The following is a 7,419-nucleotide window of genomic DNA, read 5'->3' as shown; positions in this document are numbered from 1 at the left end:
ATTTTTTTAAAATATTGAAGGAACTAAAATTTTAGTTTTAATATTTAATCTCTAAATACAATACTAAATCTCAATTCTTCATATCATATATCTATCTTTAGGAATAAACAAAGGTCATGTAATTTATCAGCACCTGCAAACTAACCTAGACGATTAACCTGGTATAACAAAAAATAAGTATAAACTCGGACTATTTTTAAAGTAAATTTTTAGTAAGCCAAATTCAGACGTGTGAAATAGTCTTTTTGACTTCTCAAGCCAACTTTGGCCTATTAAGATATATAAGTATATAGTTTTATTATAATTTTATATTAAAAGTTATAACAGTGAGAGTTTAAATTTATATAATTTATTTTATTTAAAAATTTTATTCATTAGACTATTTATTTCTTTAATTGAATATATATATTTTTTAAAATACATTTAATATTTTTTTATTTTAATTGCTTGATTATTTATTTATTTTTAAGGTTAAGTATGATTTTGATCCTTAACGTAGAGGTTAAAAATTTATTTCGTCTCCGACTTTTTTTTCACTACAAAATAATCCCAAAGATTTAACTTAATTTTAAAATCGTCCTTCGGATGAAAATATCCTTCCCTCCCCTCTTCTTTATCAACACCTCTCTTCTTCCTCAACATTAACCAAAAACATAAGCAGATGCACAAAGACAGAAACAAAAAGCAGACAACAATGGATAACAATCAGTAGAACAACAACAACAATAACAATGGATAATAGAATTAGAGCGACAACGAAAATAAAACCAGAAGTAGAAACAAAAACAGAAGCAACAGAAACAGAAACAACCAAAGCATTAACAACAACAATGGAATAAAAGGAATAAACAGAAGCTACCAGAAGCATCAACAACAACAACAACAACAATAGAATCCTTTAAATTTGAATAAAAATTTGAAACAGAAGAAAGGGATTGCGGTGGTAGTGGTAGAGGAGGGGCTGCAGCGGTGAATGACGATGTGGAGGAGGAAGGGTTGTGTCGGTGGTAGAGGAGGAGGGCTTGCGGCGATGTAGAGGGCTTCGTTCCTCTCTTTTCTTTCTCTCTCTCTCATTTATCTTCTCTTGCCATTAGTGTAGGGACCAGTGGCGGATCACAAGCGGCAAGGCAGCGGTGCGATGATGTGGCGTTATGGCGGTATATATGGCGGTGCGGCTTCCCTTCCCCCCTCTTTCTCGCGCCCCAACCCCCCTTTCTTTCTCTCCCCCTTCTCTGTATCCTTTTCTTTTCTTTTTTATTTATTTTATATTTATTTTATTTTATAATTTTTTTAATAAGAGATAATTTGGTAATAAAAAATAAAATTAATAAAAATGACGATTTTAAAATAAATTGAAATTTTTGGAACTATTTTATAACAAACAAAGGTGAAAAACGAAATAAATTTTCAATCTCTACGTTAGAGATCAAAATCATACATAACCTTTATTTTTATTTTCTTTAGATTTTTTAATAGACTTTAGATCAATCTAAATTTGTCAACAAACTTAGTATTCAATAATAAATTACAAATGAAGTAGAGACTAACAAATTTTATTATTGTAAATCTAACCTCTCTTAAGAATGAATTGAAGTTTGGTCCAAACTAATGCATCTTCACCCTAAATTAGTTTGTGTAATATTTAGTGGAGAGATAAAAACAGAAAGATTGAGATTAAAAGATGAAAATTAAAAAATAAAGATTAAAATAAATTTTAATATTCTATTTAGTGTAAAGTAAAAAATAAAAATTAAAACAAAAATAAAATTTTAATTTAATTTACACAAATAATAAAATTAAAATTAATTAATTAAAATAAAAATATTTTAAATATAAAATATTATTAAAATTTTAATTTTAATTTTTAAAAATTTTAATTTCTGTGTTTCTATTTTTAAAAAAACTAAAATTTTAAAATAATAACAAATTTTAATATCAATTTTTAAATTAATAAATATAATATTAAATTTTAATCTTTTAATTTTTATGTCAGCACCTCAAAATAAATCCTACCTTAGACATGGAGAGATAGAACTGAAGGAGAAAGAGAAGAGAGGTGAGCATGATTGAAGGGTTGCGGTGGTGTAAACCTTTGTTAGGACATAAGTGGGTCCCTTGCATGTGTGCACATGCCTCTGTTCCAAACCCCGAGCGTGCGTCCACCAATCACCGCCGTTTTATTTCTTTTCCTTTCTCTCTCTTACCAATCTTGTTAATTTCTTTTTAACTATTCATCTTAATTATTTAGTGATGGCCTTATTTAATATTAATAATACTCTGGTTAGGGAAATTCTACACTACACAACACATGAGTAGTTGACCATTTTGTGTGTGGCTGCCGCCTTGCGGCTTGACATTACATTGACAAGTAGTTTGAATAGAATGTGATCAAAATCAAACGCTTGTATTTTTGTAGTAAATTTGAGACTAAAATGTTGGTGTAAGCTAAGTGTGGAGTGTAATGCAAGTTTTTCAATGGATAACCGAAGATTACGGAGGATGGGTTGGTGGACCAAGTAGTCATCATATAAAACCTCCCTCCCTCTCACTCACTCTTACTTTCTCCCTTCCCCGTAAACATGGAGTCATATTTGCCTAATTATTTTCATGCAAACTAAACAAATTTATTAGCTGTCCCATTTTTAAATATACATGTCTCGTGTATGAGTTTGTATCCTTTAAAATTAAAAAGTTTGTGATTCATTATTTTATAACTCGACTTTTATTGTGTATTATAAATTATAATTTAATTTTATTTATTTTTATTCTAAATTTATAACGGATAATCTTAATAACCATTATTCTAACTTAATAACAAACGATGATAACATCAACTTTATGTCTATAAAAATACCAATTTCTATATCTTAAAGGGAATTACATGATAAATTCTATTTCATGTTTAATATTCTATAATTATTTTATAATTATACCTCTTAAACACTTATTGATTTGAGCGTCGGTATATCTTTTGCAGGTACTCATCTACAATGTTCTTTAATGTATGAGTTATTCTCACTCCATTAAAAAAAAACTATTACAACAGCACAAGAAATAAGTTATATCTCGAAAGTTCATCCACACATAACCAGTTAGTAAAGTAATAAAATAAATAATTAATCACTATTAATTTTATAATTTTTATAAAATGTGTATTTCATTATCTTAATTAACTCTTTATTTGATGATTTTACCAATTTTTTAACTTTAAAAAATTTAAAAGTAATATAAAACATTATCATCTTATCATTAATTAAAAGATATTGATACCTATTTATATACACATCATCATCTTAATTCTTACATTAACTCACTTTTTTCCACTTTTAATTGATGATCACATTTCATTCTATTTTGTTTTCTTCAAGATTTATGGTCTAGTTTCGCTATCTCTCTTAATGCATGTATGTCAAAATATGTGCTTCTCTATCAAAAGAATTTAGTTTTAATATATTATTAATATAAGAATCATTTATATGGGTGTCTAATTATATATTTGTAATTGATAAAAAAGTTTTTTTTTTCACAATATCAATAATTAGACAATTGTATAAGAAACTTTACTAAATGTATCACAAATTTTCTAAATAGTAGTAATTTACACTATTGGGTTTATAAAGTTAAACCTGCCTTCTTTTGAAAGATTAAAGAGGTATATTACATACTTTTTATAAAGGCTACTCCATCATTTGAAAGAATAGATAAATTACTAAAATATAATATTCAAAAGTTTATATTGCTAATAAAAATAATAAAATAACTAAATAAATTTTTAAAATATTTAAAAATATAACAAAAATATTTAAATATTAAATATATATTTTAAGAAAACTTTTAAAAACTAAATTTTAATATAACTTTTTCAAGCATTATAAAAAAAATTAGATTTTTATTTATTAGAATTTAGTAATTTTATATTAAGTGAATTGTTTTATTTTTTATTGTTTTATGCAAGTCGTTATTTTGCTTTCCCAACCTTGGGCAACTATATATACTCATTTGTAGCCTTGAAAGATATATCATTATTGCTACTGACGTAATCGGGAATAACCTTTTAATAAAGCATTGATAATGTGTCGTCGAGCTTCATTACACACATGTTAGATATTCAAAAAATATTATTTATATATTAAAATTAATTATTAAAATTAGTTATTATATTTTTATGTTTAAATATATATAATTTAATTTATTTTTAATATATTATATTTTAAAGTATATTTTAGGAGAATTCACTTAAATAAATTATTTAGAGAAAAATATTACTCAAATATAACTTTTAAAAAACCAAGATCGAAATGCAATTTTTCATATTATTATAGAAATCGTTATTGGTAGTAGCGGTTTACAGGAGCACATAAATCGCTACTGGCAGCCGCGATTTACGTGAAAGTGACTATAAACAAAAACCGTTATAAGCAGCAGCAATTTCTGTGAAAACTGGTTTGAGTATAAACTATTACAGACAGTAGCGATTTATGTGTTGTAATGCATGAATGAAAGCTGGAGATAGTAGAGGTTTATGTTAAATGTGTGTATAAAAACCGTGGAAGTCAAGAGAGAAAATTCTAGAGAGAGAGAGGAACACTTTGAGATGGATTCGGATTTTCTCAGCGCTGACCTTCAGTTGGACAGCATAGCAGATGAACAGAACTTATACCGATTGAATGGCGTTGTCCATATTGTCGGTGCCATTGTCAACGATGTTAGCTTTGTTTTGTTTTTTTGAGTATTAGAATTTGTTAAATAGAATATAGTATGTAGAATATAGGAGTTAGAATTTATAATTTAACCTTTGTAGTTGAGTATTATTAGACTTTGGAATTTAGGATGTAGAATGTAGTAAGAGTGTACATACAAAAACCAAAATATCGTTAATTGGTTAAAAAATCATAACCACGTTTTGGTTAACTAACTCAACAAAACAAATTTAAAATCATATCCATGTTTTTCAAAATTGGTTAACGAAAACCAAATTAAAAAAAAATTAGCTTTTTACTGGTTAAACAAAACCAAAACCAAATTTGAAAAAAAAATCTTAATTTCAAATTTTTATTTTAAATGTTCGTAAAAAAAATTTAAGAAATCGGTTTTTTGGTTCAAAAATTGATTTTGACTAAAATGGGTTTATTTTTTATAACCCATTAAAGATTAGTATTTAAATTTTATAACTGGTTGATAAACAGTTTGATCATATAAAACCAATCTAGTTAATTAAGATTTATAGTTTAGGGTGTTAGATTTAATGCGGATGTTATTCAGTGTTTATGCATGTATGAAATAGAATAAATTTAAATTATTTAGTATTAATATGTTTAGGGTTCTTTTTAATTATTTAATAAGTAAAAAATTTAACAATTTGATTTTTTAATTGAATAATAATTTAATTGTTTAATTGTTTAGTAATGGTATTATTTATTTATTTGGTGTAATTAGTTATGATTTTTCGAGTATCAAGTAGAATTTAATTGCTTTGTGTATATCTTTCCTTCATGATGCAGTCAAGTAGGTGTATCTACACTGCAAGGCGGTAACAAAATATGCCTATGCATGAATAGATTAAACCTTATTTAAAAAAGGGTTAGTTTGTATCACTTGGCCAAGCTAAACAGTCATTGGTTCAGGTTGGATGAGCATATAGTCAGTGCGTTCATTGAGAGGTGGCGTCCTGAAACGCACACTTTTGATATGCCTTTTGGAGAGTGCACGGTGACGCTGCAAGATGTGCGTTTCAACTTGGGTTGCCTGTCAATGGGACGGCCGTTAGTGGGTGCCTGACAGAGTTTGAAAATTTCATGGAGGGTGGCCGACCAGTTTGGAAATGGTTTCAGGAGTTATTCGGTGAGCTGCCACCGCCAAATAAGGTCAAGCAGATGATAGTCTACTTCACATAATTCCATGAAAGGTTTAGGGTGTTACTAGCAGATGCGATGGAGGATACTGTTCGCATATACGCATGTGCCTATATCATGATGTTGTTATCCACTTAGTTAATTGGGGACAAGAGTGTGAACCGGATTCATATTTGGTGGTTATTCTTTGTGGTGAATCTTGATGACATGGGTAGTTATAGCTAGGGGTCTGCTGGGTTGGCATGCTTGTATCGATGCATGTGTCAGGTGGCGAATAGAAATGTCACCAACTTTGTGGGTCGTCTCTAGCAGCTACAATATGGCGGTTTTCCTCTTTGAGGCTACCTAGATTTGAGGATTTTTTATTTCCGTTGGCATTCAGGTATTCTTTGTTTGTTTGAAGTTTATAAAATATTATATTTCATGTTATACCTTCATAATATCCCTTACATTCTGTTCTAACGTTCGAGATGTTGAATTTTCAAATTGTTTAGGAGCCTTACTCTGCCCTCAACGTACTTGCTGTAATTCATCCTAGGATACTTACGGAGGAGCATTGTCAGTTATGACGAGTGGTTACCAGCTTGATATATTTTTCCGTCATTGAGTGGCTTCAAGTTGATAGGGTGGTCCCCCAACATGGTGGTGTGCAGCACCTTCCCAAGGGGGCTTTGAACATAGGTTGCCTCAGTTGCTTCCTGCAACATCTTAATTGTAACCGACGCTTTGGCTCTGACCAATGGAAAGATCCTCGCACATATGACATGATAATCAAGCTGTTTGCGGTCGCTCGATATTGATATGGCCAAACACGTGTGCAGTCCGTTGTACCTCATAACCTACCAAGTGCTCTTCCTTTGTCGCGGCGTGATACGAATCATCCATGTACACTTTTTTTCGAACTCCTTGCATCTCCCGTGGTATTTGATATGGTCTACACCATCATCCTGTACTCAACTCCACGCCGGATGCTGTAATTCTTTACGCCCAGCACAGCTTCCTTCTTACTCTGGAAAGATTGGTCAATCTAAAATTTTGTTAGAGCTATTGCATGATGCAGACCCTAACCCGTAAAGGTTGCATCGACTTCCGACTATTGGCATATGGCTTCTAAGTTCAAGGTCGACAAGTGTGGAGGATATTGTTGTGTGCCGGAATCCGATGCTCCATGGGGGTATATGTGTGTTGCTCAGAATATCATCGTCACTGTCCCCACCAATGTCGACCAGCTCATCGTCCGAATCATCGTCTTCTCGCATCGCATTTTCAACTCGATCTGGTACAGTCTCAACTTCAAAATCAGGAACACCACGAGGCACAATAGCCGTACCAACCGCAACACGTGGAAGATTAGGGATCGGACAAGAAGGTCCTACCACAGGCATCGACGTTGAGGCACAACCCATCGTTGTCGATTGAGGATTCGGTGCTGATTCCCTAGAGCTGTGGATGCCATCATCCAACTTCGCAAACAACTCGGGTATCCTAACCTCAGGAAAACTCCACCAAAAGTGAAACAACACCTGCATATCTTCATCGAACTCTATCACAAATGTCTCATACTTCA

The sequence above is a fragment of the Arachis hypogaea genome, chromosome 1 (genome assembly GCF_003086295.3).
Source record: "Arachis hypogaea cultivar Tifrunner chromosome 1, arahy.Tifrunner.gnm2.J5K5, whole genome shotgun sequence".
NCBI classification, from domain to species: Eukaryota; Viridiplantae; Streptophyta; class Magnoliopsida; order Fabales; family Fabaceae; genus Arachis; species Arachis hypogaea.
The sequence above is the reverse complement of the archived record's forward strand: the minus strand, read 5'-3'. Positions refer to the sequence as shown.